This window comes from Crinia signifera, chromosome 3 (genome assembly GCF_055691185.1).
Source record: "Crinia signifera chromosome 3, ASM5569118v1, whole genome shotgun sequence".
In the NCBI taxonomy this organism is placed as follows: Eukaryota; Metazoa; Chordata; class Amphibia; order Anura; family Myobatrachidae; genus Crinia; species Crinia signifera.
Genome location: NC_139219.1, coordinates 337,323,513 through 337,348,364, shown reverse-complemented (window position 1 = coordinate 337,348,364; position 24,852 = coordinate 337,323,513). Strand labels below are relative to the sequence as shown.

The window sequence follows — 24,852 nt, the reverse complement described above, 5'->3', positions numbered from 1 at the left end:
TATATCTAGACTTCTCTGATACAATTCCTCTTAAAAGTAGTTAATTAGGTAAGTTTTTAGGAAACCATTGAAGCACATTTTTAGTGTTTGTACCAATGTGTTTCTTTGTTCTTTAATGGATGAACAGTTTTACTAAATCTCTTTTTTAACATAATAAAAAAGATAGAACTGAGCCAAAATATTAATCTCAGTTTTGTATTGGTTTAATCAACAAATAATTATAAAAAAACAAAGATGGCAGAGGATGGTTTCGATCCATCGACCTTTTGGGCCCAGCACGCCTTCGCTGCGCCACTTTGCTAATCATATAAACAGCTTCAGCTCCTGAAAGCTTACCTCTTGACAAGAAAGTACCAATTTGTTTTTTTGTTACTCAATGGAGGAAGAGTTTTACAAAAGATCTCCAGATGTTGGCCTTTTACACATATTTCTATAAATCATTTTTAGATCACTAATTTGATACAACTTTAGAGGGGTCTCTGTGGCGCAATCGGTTTGCGCGTTCGGCTGTTAACCGAAAGGTTGGTGGTTCAATCCCACCCAGGGACGTAATCGACTTTTTGGTCACATTTTGGAGAACTAGATGTTGACAAGTTAAAACATTAAATCACCTCTTGTGGTATAGTGTTCCTGATCTTAAGTCACAGAAGCTCCTGAAAGCTTCACTCTTCATCAGAAAGTACCAATGTTTCTCCTCTGTTCTTCAGTAGATAAAGAATCTTACAAAAGCTCTTTAAAATAATGACTATTAAATCTATGTCTAGGAATTTTTTTATGGTACTAACTTGAATCTAGTCTTATTTTGTTGACTTGGAACAATCAGTCAGCACATTTGGTTTCTATCTCAAAGGTTTGTGGTTTAATCCCACCCTGGGATATTTTTGACCTTGTGATCATATTTTGAAGAACCTTAGGTAGACAAGTTAAAACATAAAACCACCTCTTGTTATGCAGTATATCTAGACTTCTCTGATACAATTCCTCTTAAAAGTAGTTAATTAGGTAAGTTTTTAGGAAACCATTGAAGCACATTTTAGTGTTTGTACCAATGTGTTTCTTTGTTCTTTAATGGATGAACAGTTTTACTAAATCTCTTTTTTAACATAATAAAAAAGATAGAACTGAGCCAAAATATTAATCTCAGTTTTGTATTGTTTAAACAACAAATAATTATAAAAAAACAAAGATAGCAGAGGATGGTTTCAATCCATCGACCTCTGGGTTATGGGCCCAGCACGCTTCCGCTGCGCCACTCTGCTAATCATATAAACAGCTTCAGCTCCTGAAAGCTTACCTCTTGACAAGAAAGTACCAATTTGTTTTTTTGTTACTCAATGGAGGAAGAGTTTTACAAAAGATCTCCAGATGTTGGCCTTTTACACATATTTCAATAAATCATTTTTAGATCACTAATTTGATACAAGTTTAGAGGGGTCTCTGTGGCGCAATCGGTTAGCGTGTTCGGCTGTTAACCGAAAGGTTGGTGGTTCAATCCCACCCAGGGACGTAATTGACTTTTTGGTCACATTTTGGAGAACTAGATGTTGACAAGTTAAAACATTAAATCACCTCTTGTGGTATAGTGTTCCTGATCTTAAGTCACAGAAGCTCCTGAAAGCTTCACTCTTCATCAGAAAGTACCAATGTTTCTCCTCTGTTCTTCAGTAGATAAAGAATCTTACAAAAGCTCTTTAAAATAATGACTATTAAATCTATGTCTAGGAATTTTTTTATGGTACTAACTTGAATCTTGTCTTATTTTGTTGACTTGGAACAATCAGTCAGCACATTTGGTTTCTATCTCAAAGGTTTGTGGTTTAATCCCACCCAGGGATATTTAAAGAATAAATCATTTTTAGATCACTAATTTGATACAACTTTAGAGGGGTCTCTGTGGCGCGTTCGGCTGTTAACCGAAAGGTTGGTGGTTCAATCCCACCCAGGGACATAATCGACTTTTTGGTCACATTTTGGAGAACTAGATGTTGACAAGTTAAAACATTAAATCACCTCTTGTGGTATAGTGTTCCTGATCTTAAGTCACAGAAGCTCCTGAAAGCTTCACTCTTCATCAGAAAGTACCATTGTTTCTCCTCTGTTCTTCAGTAGATAAAGAATCTTACAAAAGCTCTTTAAAATAATGACTATTAAATCTATGTCTAGGAATTTTTTTATGGTACTAACTTGAATCTAGTCTTATTTTGTTGACTTGGAACAATCAGTCAGCACATTTGGTTTCTATCTCAAAGGTTTGTGGTTTAATCCCACCCAGGGATATTTAAAGAATAAATCATTTTTAGATCACTAATTTGATACAACTTTAGAGGGGTCTCTGTGGCGCAATCGGTTAGCGTGTTCGGCTGTTAACCGAAAGGTTGGTGGTTCAATCCCACCCAGGGACGTAATTGACTTTTTGGTCACATTTTGGAGAACTAGATGTTGACAAGTTAAAACATTAAATCACCTCTTGTGGTATAGTGTTCCTGATCTTAAGTCACAGAAGCTCCTGAAAGCTTCACTCTTCATCAGAAAGTACCAATGTTTCTCCTCTGTTCTTCAGTAGATAAAGAATCTTACAAAAGCTCTTTAAAATAATGACTATTAAATCTATGTCTAGGAATTTTTTTATGGTACTAACTTGAATCTTGTCTTATTTTGTTGACTTGGAACAATCAGTCAGCACATTTGGTTTCTATCTCAAAGGTTTGTGGTTTAATCCCACCCAGGGATATTTAAAGAATAAATCATTTTTAGATCACTAATTTGATACAACTTTAGAGGGGTCTCTGTGGCGCGTTCGGCTGTTAACCAAAAGGTTGGTGGTTCAATCCCACCCAGGGACGTAATCGACTTTTTGGTCACATTTTGGAGAACTAGATGTTGACAAGTTAAAACATTAAATCACCTCTTGTGGTATAGTGTTCCTGATCTTAAGTCACAGAAGCTCCTGAAAGCTTCACTCTTCATCAGAAAGTACCATTGTTTCTCCTCTGTTCTTCAGTAGATAAAGAATCTTACAAAAGCTCTTTAAAATAATGACTATTAAATCTATGTCTAGGAATTTTTTTATGGTACTAACTTGAATCTAGTCTTATTTTGTTGACTTGGAACAATCAGTCAGCACATTTGGTTTCTATCTCAAAGGTTTGTGGTTTAATCCCACCCAGGGATATTTAAAGAATAAATCATTTTTAGATCACTAATTTGATACAACTTTAGTGGGGTCTCTGTGGCGCGTTCGGCTGTTAACCGAAAGGTTGGTGGTTCAATCCCACCCAGGGACGTAATCGACTTTTTGGTCACATTTTGGAGAACTAGATGTTGACAAGTTAAAACATTAAATCACCTCTTGTGGTATAGTGTTCCTGATCTTAAGTCACAGAAGCTCCTGAAAGCTTCACTCTTCATCAGAAAGTACCATTGTTTCTCCTCTGTTCTTCAGTAGATAAAGAATCTTACAAAAGCTCTTTAAAATAATGACTATTAAATCTATGTCTAGGAATTTTTTTATGGTACTAACTTGAATCTAGTCTTATTTTGTTGACTTGGAACAATCAGTCAGCACATTTGGTTTCTATCTCAAAGGTTTGTGGTTTAATCCCACCCAGGGATATTTAAAGAATAAATCATTTTTAGATCACTAATTTGATACAACTTTAGAGGGGTCTCTGTGGCGCGTTCGGCTGTTAACCGAAAGGTTGGTGGTTCAATCCCACCCAGGGACGTAATCGACTTTTTGGTCACATTTTGGAGAACTAGATGTTGACAAGTTAAAACATTAAATCACCTCTTGTGGTATAGTGTTCCTGATCTTAAGTCACAGAAGCTCCTGAAAGCTTCACTCTTCATCAGAAAGTACCAATGTTTCTCCTCTGTTCTTCAGTAGATAAAGAATCTTACAAAAGCTCTTTAAAATAATGACTATTAAATCTATGTCTAGGAATTTTTTTATGGTACTAACTTGAATCTAGTCTTATTTTGTTGACTTGGAACAATCAGTCAGCACATTTGGTTTCTATCTCAAAGGTTTGTGGTTTAATCCCACCCTGGGATATTTTTGACCTTGTGATCATATTTTGAAGAACCTTAGGTAGACAAGTTAAAACATAAAACCACCTCTTGTTATGCAGTATATCTAGACTTCTCTGATACAATTCCTCTTAAAAGTAGTTAATTAGGTAAGTTTTTAGGAAACCATTGAAGCACATTTAAGTGTTTGTACCAATGTGTTTCTTTGTTCTTTAATGGATGAACAGTTTTACTAAATCTCTTTTTTAACATAATAAAAAAGATAGAACTGAGCCAAAATATTAATCTCAGTTTTGTATTGGTTTAATCAACAAATAATTATAAAAAAAACAAAGATAGCAGAGGATGGTTTCAATCCATCGACCTCTGGGTTATGGGCCCAGCACGCTTCCGCTGCGCCACTCTGCTAATCATATAAACAGCTTCAGCTCCTGAAAGCTTACCTCTTGACAAGAAAGTACCAATTTGTTTTTTTGTTCTTCAATGGAGGAAGAGTTTTACAAAAGATCTCCAGATGTTGGCCTTTTACACATATTTCAATAAATCATTTTTAGATCACTAATTTGATACAACTTTAGAGGGGTCTCTGTGGCGCAATCGGTTAGCGCGTTCGGCTGTTAACCGAAAGGTTGGTGGTTCAATCCCACCCAGGGACGTAATCGACTTTTTGGTCACATTTTGGAGAACTAGTTAAAACATTAAATCACCTCTTGTGGTATAGTGTTCCTGATCTTAAGTCACAGAAGCTCCTGAAAGCTTCACTCTTCATCAGAAAGTACCAATGTTTCTCCTCTGTTCTTCAGTAGATAAAGAATCTTACAAAAGCTCTTTAACCCCTTCCCGACATTTGACGTACATGTACGTCATGGTCGGGAAGTACTTCCCGACATTTGACGTACATGTACGTCATGACTTCTAACTGTCACTGCGTCTAGAGACGCAGTGACAGTTAGGTGATGTCTGCTGTCCCTGACAGCAGACATCCCCCCTCGCCGCCCAGGGGGGGCAGGGGTGCCCCCCCCCGGTCGGCGATCGCTGTGATTGGCTGTTCAAATCTGAACAGCCATTCACAGCGTTTCCTGTGTTACCGGCGGCTAAGCCGCTCGGTAACACAGGGATCGGTGGTGATCGGTGCTGTCAGGTACAGCACCGATCACCACCGATGTGCAGCCCACCCCTCGCACCCGCCGGGCACTCACCCGGCAGCAGCAGCGGCTCCAACGGCTCCCCCGGAGCGTCTGGAGCGCACGCAGCGCTGCCCTCCTCCCCCCTCCCCCCCGCAGCAGCAGCAGCAGCATCAAGCTGCTGAAAAAGGTGTACAATAAAATATATGCACTGAAAATATATGTATATATATATATATATATATATATATATATATATATATATATACATACACACACACATATATATATATATATATATGTGTGTGTGTATATATATGTATATATATAAATATATATATATATATACATATATACACACATATATATATATATATATATATATATATGTGTGTGTGTGTGTGTGTGTGTGTGTATATACCCCACCGATCGCCAGCCCCCCCCCCCCTCCCACCCGGCAGCCCCCCTCCCTCCCACCCACCCGGCTGCCGCAGCGCCAGCACCCCTCCCACCCCCCCGCCAGCCGCAGCGCCAGCCCCCCTCCCAAAGCTGGTGACTAAAATGGGGTCACTTGTGGGGGGGTTCCACTGTATTGGTGCTTCGGGGGTCTTGCTAATGCGACATAGCACCCACCATTCATTCCGCCACCAAAAATCACTCCTTCCCTTCTGAGTCCTGCCATGCACCCAACTGGTATTTTTTGGTCACACGTGAGGCATTGCCGTACTCGGGAGAAATTGGGGCACAGATTTTGGGGTGCTTTGTCTCCTTCATTCCTTGTGAAAATAAAAAATTTTTGAGCCAGAACTGCATTTTTGTGTAAAAAATTACATTTTTTTACACAAAAATGCAGATCTGGCTCAAAATTTTTCATTTTCACAAGGAATGAAGGAGACAAAGCACCCCAAAATCTGTGCCCCAATTTCTCCCGAGTACGGCAATGCCTCATGTGTGACCAAAAAATACCAGTTGGGTGCATGGCAGGACTCAGAAGGGAAGGAGTGATTTTTGGATTTTGCAGCACAGATTCTGGTTGAATGACCCCCGAAACACCCATACAGTGGAACCCCCCCACAAGTGACCCCATTTTGCAAACTACACCCTTCAGGGAATTCATCAAGGGGTATAGTGTACATTTCAAACCCCCCGGGGTTTCACCAATTTTGATACAACTGAGCTGTGAAAATGAAAAATTAATTTTTTTTATTTTCACTGCCCAGTTGTACCACAATTGGTGAAACCCCTGGGGGTTTGAAATGTACACTATACCCCTAGATGAATTCCCTGAAGGGTGTAGTTTGCAAAATGGGGTCACTTGTGGGGGGGTTCCTAACTTTTAGCATCTTATGGTGCCTAGAAACCTACATGGTGCCTAAAAAATAATCTCATAAAAAGGAGGCTCCAAAATCAAGTAGGTGCTCCTTCTATTATGAAGCCTGTGGTTTGGTCACCGTGCACACTAGGGCCACATATAGGATATTTATGAAAACAAAAGAATTGGGGGAATCAATTTTTAGTCACATTTCTCTAGTAAAATCTACTGTATTCGTTAGAAAAATGTATTAAAATTGAAACTCTGCAAAAAAAATGAAATTTTGAAATTTCACCTACACTTTGTTTTAATTCCTGTGAAACACCTAAAGGGTTAACAAACTTCCAAAATGCTGTTTTGAATACTGTGAGGGGTGCAGTTTTTGAAATGGCATCATTTATGGGGGTGTCTCACATACAAGTCCCTCAAAGTCACATCAGAACTGAACTGGTCCCTAAAAAAATCAGTGTTTGAAATTTTCTTGAAAATTTGAGAATTTGCTATTCATATTTTACGCCTCCTAGTGTCCAAAAAAATGAAAAGGAAGTTGAAATAATGATGGCAACATAAAGTAGACATATGGTCTATGTTAGTTATTAACTATTTTGAGTGGTATGATTATTTGTCTCACAAGCAGAAAATTTAACATTTTGCAAATCGCTAAATTTTCCATTTTTTCACGACATTTTGGTATTTTTCACAAAAAAACACAGACTGTATCGACCCAAATTTACCACTAATTTGAAGTACAATGTGTCACGAAAAAACAATCTCAAAATCACTGGGATAAGTAAAAGCAAAAAAAAGTTATCCCCACTTAAGTGAGACATGTCAGATTTGAAAAAAATGGCTCTGTCAGGAACGCAAAAACTAGCTCTGTCAGGAAGGGGTTAAAATAATGACTATTAAATCTATGTCTAGGAATTTTTTTATGGTACTAACTTGAATCTAGTCTTATTTTGTTGACTTGGAACAATCAGTCAGCACATTTGGTTTCTATCTCAAAGGTTTGTGGTTTAATCCCACCCTGGGATATTTTTGACCTTGTGATCATATTTTGAAGAACCTTAGGTAGACAAGTTAAAACATAAAACCACCTCTTGTTATGCAGTATATCTAGACTTCTCTGATACAATTCCTCTTAAAAGTAGTTAATTAGGTAAGTTTTTAGGAAACCATTGAAGCACATTTAAGTGTTTGTACCAATGTGTTTCTTTGTTCTTTAATGGATGAACAGTTTTACTAAATCTCTTTTTTAACATAATAAAAAAGATAGAACTGAGCCAAAATATTAATCTCAGTTTTGTATTGGTTTAATCAACAAATAATTATAAAAAAAACAAAGATAGCAGAGGATGGTTTCGATCCATCGACCTCTGGGTTATGGGCCCAGCACGCTTCCGCTGCGCCACTCTGCTAATCATATAAACAGCTTCAGCTCCTGAAAGCTTACCTCTTGACAAGAAAGTACCAATTTGTTTTTTTGTTACTCAATGGAGGAAGAGTTTTACAAAAGATCTCCAGATGTTGGCCTTTTACACATATTTCAATAAATCATTTTTAGATCACTAATTTGATACAAGTTTAGAGGGGTCTCTGTGGCGCAATCGGTTAGCGTGTTCGGCTGTTAACCGAAAGGTTGGTGGTTCAATCCCACCCAGGGATGTAATCGACTTTTTGGTCACATTTTGGAGAACTAGATGTTGACAAGTTAAAACATTAAATCACCTCTTGTGGTATAGTGTTCCTGATCTTAAGTCACAGAAGCTCCTGAAAGCTCCACTCTTCATCAGAAAGTACCAATGTTTCTCCTCTGTTCTTCAGTAGATAAAGAATCTTACAAAAGCTCTTTAAAATAATGACTATTAAATCTATGTCTAGGAATTTTTTTATGGTACTAACTTGAATCTAGTCTTATTTTGTTGACTTAGAACAATCAGTCAGCACATTTGGTTTCTATCTCAAAGGTTTGTGGTTTAATCCCACCCTGGGATATTTTTGACCTTGTGATCATATTTTGAAGAACCTTAGGTAGACAAGTTAAAACATAAAACCACCTCTTGTTATGCAGTATATCTAGACTTCTCTGATACAATTCCTCTTAAAAGTAGTTAATTAGGTAAGTTTTTAGGAAACCATTGAAGCACATTTAAGTGTTTGTACCAATGTGTTTCTATGTTCTTTAATGGATGAACAGTTTTACTAAATCTCTTTTTTAACATAATAAAAAAGATAGAACTGAGCCAAAATATTAATCTCAGTTTTGTATTGGTTTAATCAACAAATAATTATAAAAAAAACAAAGATAGCAGAGGATGGTTTCGATCCATCGACCTCTGGGTTATGGGCCCAGCACGCTTCCGCTGCGCCACTCTGCTAATCATATAAACAGCTTCAGCTCCTGAAAGCTTACCTCTTGACAAGAAAGTACCAATTTGTTTTTTTGTTACTCAATGGAGGAAGAGTTTTACAAAAGATCTCCAGATGTTGGCCTTTTACACATATTTCAATAAATCATTTTTAGATCACTAATTTGATACAAGTTTAGAGGGGTCTCTGTGGCGCAATCGGTTAGCGTGTTCGGCTGTTAACCGAAAGGTTGGTGGTTCAATCCCACCCAGGGACGTAATCGACTTTTTGGTCACATTTTGGAGAACTAGATGTTGACAAGTTAAAACATTAAATCACCTCTTGTGGTATAGTGTTCCTGATCTTAAGTCACAGAAGCTCCTGAAAGCTCCACTCTTCATCAGAAAGTACCAATGTTTCTCCTCTGTTCTTCAGTAGATAAAGAATCTTACAAAAGCTCTTTAAAATAATGACTATTAAATCTATGTCTAGGAATTTTTTTATGGTACTAACTTGAATCTTGTCTTATTTTGTTGACTTGGAACAATCAGTCAGCACATTTGGTTTCTATCTCAAAGGTTTGTGGTTTAATCCCACCCAGGGATATTTAAAGAATAAATCATTTTTAGATCACTAATTTGATACAACTTTAGAGGGGTCTCTGTGGCGCGTTCGGCTGTTAACCGAAAGGTTGGTGGTTCAATCCCACCCAGGGACGTAATCGACTTTTTGGTCACATTTTGGAGAACTAGATGTTGACAAGTTAAAACATTAAATCACCTCTTGTGGTATAGTGTTCCTGATCTTAAGTCACAGAAGCTCCTGAAAGCTTCACTCTTCATCAGAAAGTACCAATGTTTCTCCTCTGTTCTTCAGTAGATAAAGAATCTTACAAAAGCTCTTTAAAATAATGACTATTAAATCTATGTCTAGGAATTTTTTTATGGTACTAACTTGAATCTAGTCTTATTTTGTTGACTTGGAACAATCAGTCAGCACATTTGGTTTCTATCTCAAAGGTTTGTGGTTTAATCCCACCCAGGGATATTTAAAGAATAAATCATTTTTAGATCACTAATTTGATACAACTTTAGAGGGGTCTCTGTGGCGCGTTCGGCTGTTAACCGAAAGGTTGGTGGTTCAATCCCAACCAGGGACGTAATCGACTTTTTGGTCACATTTTGGAGAACTAGATGTTGACAAGTTAAAACATTAAATCACCTCTTGTGGTATAGTGTTCCTGATCTTAAGTCACAGAAGCTCCTGAAAGCTTCACTCTTCATCAGAAAGTACCAATGTTTCTCCTCTGTTCTTCAGTAGATAAAGAATCTTACAAAAGCTCTTTAAAATAATGACTATTAAATCTATGTCTAGGAATTTTTTTATGGTACTAATTCGAATCTAGTCTTATTTTGTTGACTTGGAACAAACAGTCAGCACATTTGGTTTCTATCTCAAAGGTTTGTGGTTTAATCCCACCCAGGGATATTTTTGACCTTGTGATCATATTTTGAAGAACCTTAGGTAGACAAGTTAAAACGTAAAACCACCTCTTGTTATGCAGTATATCTAGACTTCTCTGATACAATTCCTCTTAAAAGTAGTTAATTAGGTAAGTTTTTAGGAAACCATTGAAGCACATTTTTAGTGTTTGTACCAATGTGTTTCTTTGTTCTTTAATGGATTAACAGTTTTACTAAATCTCTTTTTTAACATAATAAAAAAGATAGAACTGAGCCAAAATATTAATCTCAGTTTTGTATTGGTTTAATCAACAAATAATTATAAAAAAACAAAGATGGCAGAGGATGGTTTCGATCCATCGACCTTTTGGGCCCAGCACGCCTTCGCTGCGCCACTTTGCTAATCATATAAACAGCTTCAGCTCCTGAAAGCTTACCTCTTGACAAGAAAGTACCAATTTGTTTTTTTGTTCTTCAATGGAGGAAGAGTTTTACAAAAGATCTCCAGATGTTGGCCTTTTACACATATTTCAATAAATCATTTTTAGATCACTAATTTGATACAACTTTAGAGGGGTCTCTGTGGCGCAATCGGTTAGCGCGTTCGGCTGTTAACCGAAAGGTTGGTGGTTCAATCCCACCCAGGGACGTAATCGACTTTTTGGTCACATTTTGGAGAACTAGATGTTGACAAGTTAAAACATTAAATCACCTCTTGTGGTATAGTGTTCCTGATCTTAAGTCACAGAAGCTCCTGAAAGCTTCACTCTTCATCAGAAAGTACCAATGTTTCTCCTCTGTTCTTCAGTAGATAAAGAATCTTACAAAAGCTCTTTAAAATAATGACTATTAAATCTATGTCTAGGAATTTTTTTATGGTACTAACTTGAATCTAGTCTTATTTTGTTGACTTGGAACAATCAGTCAGCACATTTGGTTTCTATCTCAAAGGTTTGTGGTTTAATCCCACCCTGGGATATTTTTGACCTTGTGATCATATTTTGAAGAACCTTAGGTAGACAAGTTAAAACATAAAACCACCTCTTGTTATGCAGTATATCTAGACTTCTCTGATACAATTCCTCTTAAAAGTAGTTAATTAGGTAAGTTTTTAGGAAACCATTGAAGCACATTTTAGTGTTTGTACCAATGTGTTTCTTTGTTCTTTAATGGATGAACAGTTTTACTAAATCTCTTTTTTAACATAATAAAAAAGATAGAACTGAGCCAAAATATTAATCTCAGTTTTGTATTGGTTTAATCAACAAATAATTATAAAAAAACAAAGATAGCAGAGGATGGTTTCGATCCATCGACCTCTGGGTTATGGGCCCAGCACGCTTCCGCTGCGCCACTCTGGTAATCATATAAACAGCTTCAGCTCCTGAAAGCTTACCTCTTGACAAGAAAGTACCAATTTGTTTTTTTGTTACTCAATGGAGGAAGAGTTTTACAAAAGATCTCCAGATGTTGACCTTTTACACATATTTCAATAAATCATTTTTAGATCACTAATTTGATACAAGTTTAGAGGGGTCTCTGTGGCGCAATCGGTTAGCGTGTTCGGCTGTTAACCGAAAGGTTGGTGGTTCAATCCCACCCAGGGACGTAATCGACTTTTTGGTCACATTTTGGAGAACTAGATGTTGACAAGTTAAAACATTAAATCACCTCTTGTGGTATAGTGTTCCTGATCTTAAGTCACAGAAGCTCCTGAAAGCTTCACTCTTCATCAGAAAGTACCATTGTTTCTCCTCTGTTCTTCAGTAGATAAAGAATCTTACAAAAGCTCTTTAAAATAATGACTATTAAATCTATGTCTAGGAATTTTTTTATGGTACTAACTTGAATCTAGTCTTATTTTGTTGACTTGGAACAATCAGTCAGCACATTTGGTTTCTATCTCAAAGGTTTGTGGTTTAATCCCACCCAGGGATATTTAAAGAATAAATCATTTTTAGATCACTAATTTGATACAACTTTAGAGGGGTCTCTGTGGCGCGTTCGGCTGTTAACCGAAAGGTTGGTGGTTCAATCCCACCCAGGGACGTAATCGACTTTTTGGTCACATTTTGGAGAACTAGATGTTGACAAGTTAAAACATTAAATCACCTCTTGTGGTATAGTGTTCCTGATCTTAAGTCACAGAAGCTCCTGAAAGCTTCACTCTTCATCAGAAAGTACCAATGTTTCTCCTCTGTTCTTCAGTAGATAAAGAATATTACAAAAGCTCTTTAAAATAATGACTATTAAATCTATGTCTAGGAATTTTTTTATGGTACTAACTTGAATCTAGTCTTATTTTGTTGACTTGGAACAATCAGTCAGCACATTTGGTTTCTATCTCAAAGGTTTGTGGTTTAATCCCACCCAGGGATATTTAAAGAATAAATCATTTTTAGATCACTAATTTGATACAACTTTAGAGGGGTCTCTGTGGCGCGTTCGGCTGTTAACCGAAAGGTTGGTGGTTCAATCCCACCCAGGGACGTAATCGACTTTTTGGTCACATTTTGGAGAACTAGATGTTGACAAGTTAAAACATTAAATCACCTCTTGTGGTATAGTGTTCCTGATCTTAAGTCACAGAAGCTCCTGAAAGCTTCACTCTTCATCAGAAAGTACCAATGTTTCTCCTCTGTTCTTCAGTAGATAAAGAATCTTACAAAAGCTCTTTAAAATAATGACTATTAAATCTATGTCTAGGAATTTTTTTATGGTACTAACTTGAATCTAGTCTTATTTTGTTGACTTGGAACAATCAGTCAGCACATTTGGTTTCTATCTCAAAGGTTTGTGGTTTAATCCCACCCTGGGATATTTTTGACCTTGTGATCATATTTTGAAGAACCTTAGGTAGACAAGTTAAAACATAAAACCACCTCTTGTTATGCAGTATATCTAGACTTCTCTGATACAATTCCTCTTAAAAGTAGTTAATTAGGTAAGTTTTTAGGAAACCATTGAAGCACATTTAAGTGTTTGTACCAATGTGTTTCTTTGTTCTTTAATGGATGAACAGTTTTACTAAATCTCTTTTTTAACATAATAAAAAAGATAGAACTGAGCCAAAATATTAATTTCAGTTTTGTATTGGTTTAATCAACAAATAATTATAAAAAAAACAAAGATAGCAGAGGATGGTTTCGATCCATCGACCTCTGGGTTATGGGCCCAGCACGCTTCCGCTGCGCCACTCTGCTAATCATATAAACAGCTTCAGCTCCTGAAAGCTTACCTCTTGACAAGAAAGTACCAATTTGTTTTTTTGTTCTTCAATGGAGGAAGAGTTTTACAAAAGATCTCCAGATGTTGGCCTTTTACACATATTTCAATAAATCATTTTTAGATCACTAATTTGATACAAGTTTAGAGGGGTCTCTGTGGCGCAATCGGTTAGCGTGTTCGGCTGTTAACCGAAAGGTTGGTGGTTCAATCCCACCCAGGGACGTAATCGACTTTTTGGTCACATTTTGGAGAACTAGATGTTGACAAGTTAAAACATTAAATCACCTCTTGTGGTATAGTGTTCCTGATCTTAAGTCACAGAAGCTCCTGAAAGCTCCACTCTTCATCAGAAAGTACCAATGTTTCTCCTCTGTTCTTCAGTAGATAAAGAATCTTACAAAAGCTCTTTAAAATAATGACTATTAAATCTATGTCTAGGAATTTTTTTATGGTACTAACTTGAATCTAGTCTTATTTTGTTGACTTGGAACAATCAGTCAGCACATTTGGTTTCTATCTCAAAGGTTTGTGGTTTAATCCCACCCTGGGATATTTTTGACCTTGTGATCATATTTTGAAGAACCTTAGGTAGACAAGTTAAAACATAAAACCACCTCTTGTTATGCAGTATATCTAGACTTCTCTGATACAATTCCTCTTAAAAGTAGTTAATTAGGTAAGTTTTTAGGAAACCATTGAAGCACATTTAAGTGTTTGTACCAATGTCTTTCTTTGTTCTTTAATGGATGAACAGTTTTACTAAATCTCTTTTTTAACATAATAAAAAAGATAGAACTGAGCCAAAATATTAATCTCAGTTTTGTATTGGTTTAATCAACAAATAATTATAAAAAAAACAAAGATAGCAGAGGATGGTTTCAATCCATCGACCTCTGGGTTATGGGCCCAGCACGCTTCCGCTGCGCCACTCTGCTAATCATATAAACAGCTTCAGCTCCTGAAAGCTTACCTCTTGACAAGAAAGTACCAATTTGTTTTTTTGTTACTCAATGGAGGAAGAGTTTTACAAAAGATCTCCAGATGTTGGCCTTTTACACATATTTCAATAAATCATTTTTAGATCACTAATTTGATACAAGTTTAGAGGGGTCTCTGTGGCGCAATCGGTTAGCGTGTTCGGCTGTTAACCGAAAGGTTGGTGGTTCAATCCCACCCAGGGACGTAATCGACTTTTTGGTCACATTTTGGAGAACTAGATGTTGACAAGTTAAAACATTAAATCACCTCTTGTGGTATAGTGTTCCTGATCTTAAGTCACAGAAGCTCCTGAAAGCTCCACTCTTCATCAGAAAGTACCAATGTTTCTCCTCTGTTCTTCAGTAGATAAAGAATCTTACAAAAGCTCTTTAAAATAATGACTATTAAATCTATGTCTAGGAATTTTTTTATGGTACTAACTTGAATCTAGTCTTATTTTGTTGACTTGGAACAATCAGTCAGCACATTTGGTTTCTATCTCAAAGGTTTGTGGTTTAATCCCACCCTGGGATATTTTTGACCTTGTGATCATATTTTGAAGAACCTTAGGTAGACAAGTTAAAACATAAAACCACCTCTTGTTATGCAGTATATCTAGACTTCTCTGATACAATTCCTCTTAAAAGTAGTTAATTAGGTAAGTTTTTAGGAAACCATTGAAGCACATTTAAGTGTTTGTACCAATGTCTTTCTTTGTTCTTTAATGGATGAACAGTTTTACTAAATCTCTTTTTTAACATAATAAAAAAGATAGAACTGAGCCAAAATATTAATCTCAGTTTTGTATTGGTTTAATCAACAAATAATTATAAAAAAAACAAAGATAGCAGAGGATGGTTTCGATCCATCGACCTCTGGGTTATGGGCCCAGCACGCTTCCGCTGCGCCACTCTGCTAATCATATAAACAGCTTCAGCTCCTGAAAGCTTACCTCTTGACAAGAAAGTACCAATTTGTTTTTTTGTTACTCAATGGAGGAAGAGTTTTACAAAAGATCTCCAGATGTTGGCCTTTTACACATATTTCAATAAATCATTTTTAGATCACTAATTTGATACAAGTTTAGAGGGGTCTCTGTGGCGCAATCGGTTAGCGTGTTCGGCTGTTAACCGAAAGGTTGGTGGTTCAATCCCACCCAGGGACGTAATCGACTTTTTGGTCACATTTTGGAGAACTAGATGTTGACAAGTTAAAACATTAAATCACCTCTTGTGGTATAGGGTTCCTGATCTTAAGTCACAGAAGCTCCTGAAAGCTCCACTCTTCATCAGAAAGTACCAATGTTTCTCCTCTGTTCTTCAGTAGATAAAGAATCTTACAAAAGCTCTTTAAAATAATGACTATTAAATCTATGTCTAGGAATTTTTTTTATGGTACTAACTTGAATCTTGTCTTATTTTGTTGACTTGGAACAATCAGTCAGCACATTTGGTTTCTATCTCAAAGGTTTGTGGTTTAATCCCACCCAGGGATATTTAAAGAATAAATCATTTTTAGATCACTAATTTGATACAACTTTAGAGGGGTCTCTGTGGCGCGTTCGGCTGTTAACCGAAAGGTTGGTGGTTCAATCCCACCCAGGGACGTAATCGACTTTTTGGTCACATTTTGGAGAACTAGATGTTGACAAGTTAAAACATTAAATCACCTCTTGTGGTATAGTGTTCCTGATCTTAAGTCACAGAAGCTCCTGAAAGCTTCACTCTTCATCAGAAAGTACCAATGTTTCTCCTCTGTTCTTCAGTAGATAAAGAATCTTACAAAAGCTCTTTAAAATAATGACTATTAAATCTATGTCTAGGAATTTTTTTATGGTACTAACTTGAATCTAGTCTTATTTTGTTGCCTTGTGATCATATTTTGAAGAACCTTAGGTAGACAAGTTAAAACATAAAACCACCTCTTGTTATGCAGTATATCTAGACTTCTCTGAACAATTCCTCTTAAAAGTAGTTAATTAGGTAAGTTTTTAGGAAACCATTGAAGCACATTTAAGTGTTTGTACCAATGTGTTTCTTTGTTCTTTAATGGATGAACAGTTTTACTAAATCTCTTTTTTAACATAATAAAAAAGATAGAACTGAGCCAAAATATTAATCTCAGTTTTGTATTGGTTTAATCAACAAATAATTATAAAAAAAACAAAGATAGCAGAGGATGGTTTCGATCCATCGACCTCTGGGTTATGGGCCCAGCACGCTTCCGCTGCGCCACTCTGCTAATCATATAAACAGCTTCAGCTCCTGAAAGCTTACCTCTTGACAAGAAAGTACCAATTTGTTTTTTTGTTCTTCAATGGAGGAAGAGTTTTACAAAAGATCTCCAGATGTTGGCCTTTTACACATATTTCAATAAATCATTTTTAGATCACTAATTTGATACAACTTTAGAGGGGTCTCTGTGGCGCGTTCGGCTGTTAACCGAAAGGTTGGTGGTTCAATCCCACCCAGGGACGTAATCGACTTTTTGGTCACATTTTGGAGAACTAGATGTTGACAAGTTAAAACATGAAATCACCTCTTGTGGTATAGTGTTCCTGATCTTAAGTCACAGAAGCTCCTGAAAGCTTCACTCTTCATCAGAAAGTACCAATGTTTCTCCTCTGTTCTTCAGTAGATAAAGAATCTTACAAAAGCTCTTTAAAATAATGACTATTAAATCTATGTCTAGGAATTTTTTTATGGTACTAACTTGAATCTAGTCTTATTTTGTTGACTTGGAACAATCAGTCAGCACATTTGGTTTCTATCTCAAAGGTTTGTGGTTTAATCCCACCCTGGGATATTTTTGACCTTGTGATCATATTTTGAAGAACCTTAGGTAGACAAGTTAAAACATAAAACCACCTCTTGTTATGCAGTATATCTAGACTTCTCTGATACAATTCCTCTTAAAAGTAGTTAATTAGGTAAGTTTTTAGGAAACCATTGAAGCACATTTAAGTGTTTGTACCAATGTGTTTCTTTGTTCTTTAATGGATGAACAGTTTTACTAAATCTCTTTTTTAACATAATAAAAAAGATAGAACTGAGCCAAAATATTAATCTCATTTTTGTATTGGTTTAATCAACAAATAATTATAAAAAAAACAAAGATAGCAGAGGATGGTTTCGATCCATCGACCTCTGGGTTATGGGCCCAGCACGCTTCCGCTGCGCCACTCTGCTAATCATGTAAACAGCTTCAGCTCCTGAAAGCTTACCTCTTGACAAGAAAGTACCAATTTGTTTTTTTGTTCTTCAATGGAGGAAGAGTTTTACAAAAGATCTCCAGATGTTGGCTTTTTACACATATTTCAATAAATCATTTTTAGATCACTAATTTGATACAACTTTAGAGGGGTCTCTGTGGCACAATCGGTTAGCGCGTTCGGCTGTTAACCGAAAGGTGGGTGGTTCAATCCCACCCAGGGACGTAATCGACTTTTTGGTCACATTTTGGAGAACTAGATGTTGACAAGTTAAAACATTAAATCACCTCTTGTGGTATAGTGTTCCTGATCTTAAGTCACAGAAGCTCCAGAAAGCTTCACTCTTCATCAGAAAGTACCAATGTTTCTCCTCTGTTCTTCAGTAGATAAAGAATCTTACAAAAGCTCTTTAAAATAATGACTATTAAATCTATGTCTAGGAATTTTTTTATGGTACTAACTTGAATCTAGTCTTATTTTGTTGACTTGGAACAATCAGTCAGCACATTTGGTTTCTATCTCAAAGGTTTGTGGTTTAATCCCACCCAGGGATATTTTTGACCGTGTGATCATATTTTGAAGAACCTTAGGTAGACAAGTTAAAACATAAAACCACCCTTTGTTATGCAGTATATCTAGACTTCACTGATACAATTCCTCTTAAAAGTAGTTAATTACGTAAGTTTTTAGGAAACCATTGAAGCACATTTTAGTGTTTGTACCAATGTGTTTCTTTGTTCTTTAATGGATGAACAGTTTTAATAAATCTCTTTTTTAACATAATAAAAAAGATAGAACTGAGCCAAAATATTAATCTCAGTTTTGTATTGGTTTAATCAACAAATAATTATAAAAAAACAAAGATAGCAGAGGATGGTTTCGATCCATCGACCTCTGGGTTATGGGCCCAGCACGCTTCCGCTGCGCCACTCTGCTAATCATATAAACAGCTTCAGCTCCTGAAAGCTTACCTCTTGACAAGAAAGTACCAATTTGTTTTTTTGTTCTTCAATGGAGGAAGAGTTTTAAAAAAGATCTCCAGATGTTGGCCTTTTACACATATTTCAATAAATCATTTTTAGATCACTAATTTGATACAACTTTAGAGGGGTCTCTGTGGCGCAATCGGTTAGCGCGTTCGGCTGTTAACCTAAGGGTTGGTGGTTCAATCCCACCCAGGGACGTAATCGACTTTTTGGTCACATTATGGAGAACTAGATGTTGACAAGTTAAAACATTAAATCACCTCTTGTGGTATAGTGTTCCTGATCTTAAGTCACAGAAGCTCCTGAAAGCTTCACTCTTCATCAGAAAGTACCAATGTTTCTCCTCTGTTCTTCAGTAGATAAAGAATCTTACAAAAGCTCTTTAAAATAATGACTATTAAATCTATGTCTAGGAATTTTTTTATGGTACTAACTTGAATCTAGTCTTATTTTGTTGACTTGGAACAATCAGTCAGCACATTTGGTTTCTATCTCAAAGGTTTGTGGTTTAATCCCACCCAGGGATATTTTTGACCGTGTGATCATATTTTGAAAAACCTTAGGTAGACAAGTTAAAACATAAAACCACCTCTTGTTATGCAGTATATCTAGACTTCACTGATACAATTCCTCTTAAAAGTAGTTAATTACGTAAGTTTTTAGGAAACCATTGAAGCACATTTTAGTGTTTGTACCAATGTGTTTCTTTGTTCTTTAATGGATGAAAAGTTTTACTAAATCTCTTTTTTAACATAATAAAAAAGATAGAACTGAGCCAAAATATTAATCTCAGTTTTGTATTGGTTTAATCAACAAATAATTATAAAAAAACAAAGATAGCAGAGGATGGTTTCGATCCATCGACCTCTGGGTTATGGGCCCAGCACGCTTCCGCTGCGCCACTCTGCTAATCATATAAACAGCTTCAGCTCCTGAAAGCTTACCTCTTGACAAGAAAGTACCAATTTGTTTTTTTGTTCTTCAATGGAGGAAGAGTTTTACAAAAGATCTCCAGATGTTGGCCTTTTACACATATTTCAATAAATCATTTTTAGATCACTAATTTGATACAACTTTAGAGGGGTCTCTGTGGCGCAATCGGTTAGCGCGTTCGGCTGTTAACCGAAAGGTTGGTGGTTCAATCCCACCCAGGGACGTAATCAACTTTTTGGTCACATTTTGGAGAACTAGATGTTGACAAGTTAAAACATTAAATCATCTCTTGTGGTATAGTGTTCCTGATCTTAAGTCACAGAAGCTCCTGAAAGCTTCACTCTTCATCAGAAAGTACCAATGTTTCTCCTCTGTTCTTCAGTAGATAAAGAATCTTACAAAAGCTCTTTAAAATAATGACTATTAAATCTATGTCTAGGAATTTTTTTATGGTACTAACTTGAATCTAGTCTTATTTTGTTGACTTGGAACAATCAGTCAGCACATTTGGTTTCTATCTCAAAGGTTTGTGGTTTAATCCCACCCAGGGATATTTTTGACCTTGTGATCATATTTTGAAGAACCTTAGGTAGACAAGTTAAAACATAAAACCACCTCTTGTTATGCAGTATATCTAGACTTCTCTGATACAATTCCTCTTAAAAGTAGTTAATTACGTAAGTTTTTAGGAAACCATTGAAGCACATTTTAGTGTTTGTACCAATGTGTTTCTTTGTTCTTTAATGGATGAACAGTTTTACTAAATCTCTTTTTTAACATAATAAAAAAGATAGAACTGAGCCAAAATATTAATCTCAGTTTTGTATTGGTTTAATCAACAAATAATTATAAAAAAAAACAAAGATAGCAGAGGATGGTTTCGATCCATCGACCTCTGGGTTATGGGCCCAGCACGCTTCCGCTGCGCCACTCTGCTAATCATATAAACAGCTTCAGCTCCTGAAAGCTTACCTCTTGACAAGAAAGTACCAATTTGTTTTTTTGTTCTTCAATGGAGGAAGAGTTTTACAAAAGATCTCCAGATGTTGGCCTTTTACACATATTTCAATAAATCATTTTTAGATCACTAATTTGATACAACTTTAGAGGGGTCTCTGTGGCGCAATCGGTTAGCGCGTTCGGCTGTTAACCGAAAGGTTGGTGGTTCAATCCCACCCAGGGACGTAATCAACTTTTTGGTCACATTTTGGAGAACTAGATGTTGACAAGTTAAAACATTAAATCACCTCTTGTGGTATAGTGTTCCTGATCTTAAGTCACAGAAGCTCCTGAAAGCTTCACTCTTCATCAGAAAGTACCAATGTTTCTCCTCTGTTCTTCAGTAGATAAAGAATCTTACAAAAGCTCTTTAAAATAATGACTATTAAATCTATGTCTAGGAATTTTTTTATGGTACTAACTTGAATCTAGTCTTATTTTGTTGACTTGGAACAAACAGTCAGCACATTTGGTTTCTATCTCAAAGGTTTGTGGTTTAATCCCACCCTGGGATATTTTTGACCTTGTGATCATATTTTGAAGAACCTTAGGTAGACAAGTTAAAACATAAAACCACCTCTTGTTATGCAGTATATCTAGACTTCTCTGATACAATTCCTCTTAAAAGTAGTTAATTAGGTAAGTTTTTAGGAAACCATTGAAGCACATTTTAGTGTTTGTACCAATGTGTTTCTTTGTTCTTTAATGGATGAACAGTTTTACTAAATCTCTTTTTTAACATAATAAAAAAGATAGAACTGAGCCAAAATATTAATCTCAGTTTTGTATTGGTTTAATCAACAAATAATTATAAAAAAACAAAGATAGCAGAGGATGGTTTCGATCCATCGACCTCTGGGTTATGGGCCCAGCACGCTTCCGCTGCGCCACTCTGCTAATCATATAAACAGCTTCAGCTCCTGAAAGCTTACCTCTTGACAAGAAAGTACCAATTTGTTTTTTTGTTCTTCAATGGAGGAAGAGTTTTACAAAAGATCTCCAGATGTTGGCCTTTTACACATATTTCAATAAATCATTTTTAGATCACTAATTTGATACAACTTTAGAGGGGTCTCTGTGGCGCAATCGGTTAGCGCGTTCGGCTGTTAACCGAAAGGTTGGTGGTTCAATCCCACCCAGGGACGTAATCAACTTTTTGGTCACATTTTGGAGAACTAGATGTTGACAAGTTAAAACATTAAATCACCTCTTGTGGTATAGTGTTCCTGATCTTAAGTCACAGAAGCTCCTGAAAGCTTCACTCTTCATCAGAAAGTACCAATGTTTCTCCTCTGTTCTTCAGTAGATAAAGAATCTTACAAAAGCTCTTTAAAATAATGACTATTAAATCTATGTCTAGGAATTTTTTTATGGTACTAACTTGAATCTAGTCTTATTTTGTTGACTTGGAACAATCAGTCAGCACATTTGGTTTCTATCTCAAAGGTTTGTGGTTTAATCCCACCCTGGGATATTTTTGACCTTGTGATCATATTTTGAAGAACCTTAGGTAGACAAGTTAAAACATAAAACCACCTCTTGTTATGCAGTATATCTAGACTTCTCTGATACAATTCCTCTTAAAAGTAGTTAATTAGGTAATTTTTTCAGGAAACCATTGAAGCACATTTTAGTGTTTGTACCAATGTGTTTCTTTGTTCTTTAATGGATGAACAGTTTTACTAAATCTCTTTTTTAACATAATAAAAAAGATAGAACTGAGCCAAAATATTAATCTCAGTTTTGTATTGGTTTAATCAACAAATAATTATAAAAAAACAAAGACAGCAGAGGATGGTTTCGATCCATCGACCTCTGGGTTATGGGCCCAGCACGCTTCCGCTGCGCCACTCTGCTAATCATATAAACAGCTTCAGCTCCTGAAAGCTTACCTCTTGACAAGAAAGTACCAATTTGTTTTTTTGTTCTTCAATGGAGGAAGAGTTTTACAAAAGATCTCCAGATGTTGGCCTTTTACACATATTTCAATAAATCATTTTTAGATCACTAATTTGATACAACTTTAGAGGGGTCTCTGTGGCGCAATCGGTTAGCGCGTTTGGCTGTTAACCGAAAGGTTGGTGGTTCAATCCCACCCAGGGACGTAATCAACTTTTTGGTCACATTTTGGAGAACTAGATGTTGACAAGTTAAAACATTAAATCACCTCTTGTGGTATAGTGTTCCTGATCTTAAGTCACAGAAGCTCCTGAAAGCTTCACTCTTCATCAGAAAGTACCAATGTTTCTCCTCTGTTCTTCAGTAGATAAAGAATCTTACAAAAGCTCTTTAAAATAATGACTATTAAATCTATGTCTAGGAATTTTTTTATGGTACTAACTTGAATCTAGTCTTATTTTGTTGACTTGGAACAATCAGTCAGCACATTTGGTTTCTATCTCAAAGGTTTGTGGTTTAATCCCACCCAGGGATATTTTTGACCTTGTGATCATATTTTGAAGAACCTTAGGTAGACAAGTTAAAACATAAAACCACCTCTTGTTATGCAGTATATCTAGACTTCTCTGATACAATTCCTCTTAAAAGTAGTTAATTACGTAAGTTTTTAGGAAACCATTGAAGCACATTTTAGTGTTTGTACCAATGTGTTTCTTTGTTCTTTAATGGATGAACAGTTTTACTAAATCTCTTTTTTAACATAATAAAAAAGATAGAACTGAGCCAAAATATTAATCTCAGTTTTGTATTGGTTTAATCAACAAATAATTATAAAAAAACAAAGATAGCAGAGGATGGTTCCGATCCATCGACCTCTGGGTTATGGGCCCAGCACGCTTCCGCTGCGCCACTCTGCTAATCATATAAACAGCTTCAGCTCCTGAAAGCTTACCTCTTGACAAGAAAGTACCAATTTGTTTTTTTGTTCTTCAATGGAGGAAGAGTTTTACAAAAGATCTCCAGATGTTGGCCTTTTACACATATTTCAATAAATCATTTTTAGATCACTAATTTGATACAACTTTAGAGGGGTCTCTGTGGCGCAATCGGTTAGCGCGTTCGGCTGTTAACCAAAAGGTTGGTGGTTCAATCCAACCCAGGGACGTAATCGACTTTTTGGTCACATTTTGGAGAACTAGATGTTGACAAGTTAAAACATTAAATCACCTCTTGTGGTATAGTGTTCCTGATCTTAAGTCACAGAAGCTCCTGAAAGCTTCACTCTTCATCAGAAAGTACCAATGTTTCTCCTCTGTTCTTCAGTAGATAAAGAATCTTACAAAAGCTCTTTAAAATAATGACTATTAAATCTATGTCTAGGAATTTTTTTATGGTACTAACTTGAATCTAGTCTTATTTTGTTGACTTGGAACAAACAGTCAGCACATTTGGTTTCTATCTCAAAGGTTTGTGGTTTAATCCCACCCTGGGATATTTTTGACCTTGTGATCATATTTTGAAGAACCTTAGGTAGACAAGTTAAAACATAAAACCACCTCTTGTTATGCAGTATATCTAGACTTCTCTGATACAATTCCTCTTAAAAGTAGTTAATTAGGTAAGTTTTTAGGAAACCATTGAAGCACATTTTAGTGTTTGTACCAATGTGTTTCTTTGTTCTTTAATGGATGAACAGTTTTACTAAATCTCTTTTTTAACATAATAAAAAAGATAGAACTGAGCCAAAATATTAATCTCAGTTTTGTATTGGTTTAATCAACAAATAATTATAAAAAAACAAAGATAGCAGAGGATGGTTTCGATCCATCGACCTCTGGGTTATGGGCCCAGCACGCTTCCGCTGCGCCACTCTGCTAATCATATAAACAGCTTCAGCTCCTGAAAGCTTACCTCTTGACAAGAAAGTACCAATTTGTTTTTTTGTTCTTCAATGGAGGAAGAGTTTTACAAAAGATCTCCAGATGTTGGCCTTTTACACATATTTCAATAAATCATTTTTAGATCACTAATTTGATACAACTTTAGAGGGGTCTCTGTGGCGCAATCGGTTAGCGCGTTCGGCTGTTAACCGAAAGGTTGGTGGTTCAATCCCACCCAGGGACGTAATCAACTTTTTGGTCACATTTTGGAGAACTAGATGTTGACAAGTTAAAACATTAAATCACCTCTTGTGGTATAGTGTTCCTGATCTTAAGTCACAGAAGCTCCTGAAAGCTTCACTCTTCATCAGAAAGTACCAATGTTTCTCCTCTGTTCTTCAGTAGATAAAGAATCTTACAAAAGCTCTTTAAAATAATGACTATTAAATCTATGTCTAGGA

At 36.1% G+C, this 24,852-nt stretch overlaps 15 non-coding genes across 15 annotated transcripts; all 15 read left to right on the top strand.

The window, feature by feature from the left end:
* The first annotated feature begins 475 nt into the window (after nt 1-475).
* On the top strand, nt 476-549 carry TRNAN-GUU (transfer RNA asparagine (anticodon GUU)). The gene has a single exon. It is a non-coding gene; the product is annotated as a tRNA-Asn (tRNA).
* An 884-nt stretch (nt 550-1,433) lies between these two features.
* On the top strand, nt 1,434-1,507 carry TRNAN-GUU (transfer RNA asparagine (anticodon GUU)). The gene has a single exon. It is a non-coding gene; the product is annotated as a tRNA-Asn (tRNA).
* An 821-nt stretch (nt 1,508-2,328) lies between these two features.
* On the top strand, nt 2,329-2,402 carry TRNAN-GUU (transfer RNA asparagine (anticodon GUU)). Its single transcript has one exon. It is a non-coding gene; the product is annotated as a tRNA-Asn (tRNA).
* Nucleotides 2,403-4,611: 2,209 nt separating this feature from the next.
* On the top strand, nt 4,612-4,685 carry TRNAN-GUU (transfer RNA asparagine (anticodon GUU)). Its single transcript has one exon. It is a non-coding gene; the product is annotated as a tRNA-Asn (tRNA).
* A 4,332-nt stretch (nt 4,686-9,017) lies between these two features.
* On the top strand, nt 9,018-9,091 carry TRNAN-GUU (transfer RNA asparagine (anticodon GUU)). Its single transcript has one exon. It is a non-coding gene; the product is annotated as a tRNA-Asn (tRNA).
* Nucleotides 9,092-10,853: 1,762 nt separating this feature from the next.
* TRNAN-GUU (transfer RNA asparagine (anticodon GUU)) lies at nt 10,854-10,927 on the top strand. Its single transcript has one exon. It is a non-coding gene; the product is annotated as a tRNA-Asn (tRNA).
* An 885-nt stretch (nt 10,928-11,812) lies between these two features.
* Nucleotides 11,813-11,886, top strand: TRNAN-GUU (transfer RNA asparagine (anticodon GUU)). Its single transcript has one exon. It is a non-coding gene; the product is annotated as a tRNA-Asn (tRNA).
* A 1,768-nt stretch (nt 11,887-13,654) lies between these two features.
* On the top strand, nt 13,655-13,728 carry TRNAN-GUU (transfer RNA asparagine (anticodon GUU)). Its single transcript has one exon. It is a non-coding gene; the product is annotated as a tRNA-Asn (tRNA).
* Nucleotides 13,729-14,614: 886 nt separating this feature from the next.
* Nucleotides 14,615-14,688, top strand: TRNAN-GUU (transfer RNA asparagine (anticodon GUU)). Its single transcript has one exon. It is a non-coding gene; the product is annotated as a tRNA-Asn (tRNA).
* Nucleotides 14,689-15,574: 886 nt separating this feature from the next.
* Nucleotides 15,575-15,648, top strand: TRNAN-GUU (transfer RNA asparagine (anticodon GUU)). The gene has a single exon. It is a non-coding gene; the product is annotated as a tRNA-Asn (tRNA).
* A 4,115-nt stretch (nt 15,649-19,763) lies between these two features.
* TRNAN-GUU (transfer RNA asparagine (anticodon GUU)) lies at nt 19,764-19,837 on the top strand. Its single transcript has one exon. It is a non-coding gene; the product is annotated as a tRNA-Asn (tRNA).
* Nucleotides 19,838-20,724: 887 nt separating this feature from the next.
* Nucleotides 20,725-20,798, top strand: TRNAN-GUU (transfer RNA asparagine (anticodon GUU)). Its single transcript has one exon. It is a non-coding gene; the product is annotated as a tRNA-Asn (tRNA).
* An 885-nt stretch (nt 20,799-21,683) lies between these two features.
* TRNAN-GUU (transfer RNA asparagine (anticodon GUU)) lies at nt 21,684-21,757 on the top strand. Its single transcript has one exon. It is a non-coding gene; the product is annotated as a tRNA-Asn (tRNA).
* An 886-nt stretch (nt 21,758-22,643) lies between these two features.
* Nucleotides 22,644-22,717, top strand: TRNAN-GUU (transfer RNA asparagine (anticodon GUU)). Its single transcript has one exon. It is a non-coding gene; the product is annotated as a tRNA-Asn (tRNA).
* A 1,844-nt stretch (nt 22,718-24,561) lies between these two features.
* On the top strand, nt 24,562-24,635 carry TRNAN-GUU (transfer RNA asparagine (anticodon GUU)). The gene has a single exon. It is a non-coding gene; the product is annotated as a tRNA-Asn (tRNA).
* The last annotated feature ends 217 nt before the right edge of the window (nt 24,636-24,852 follow it).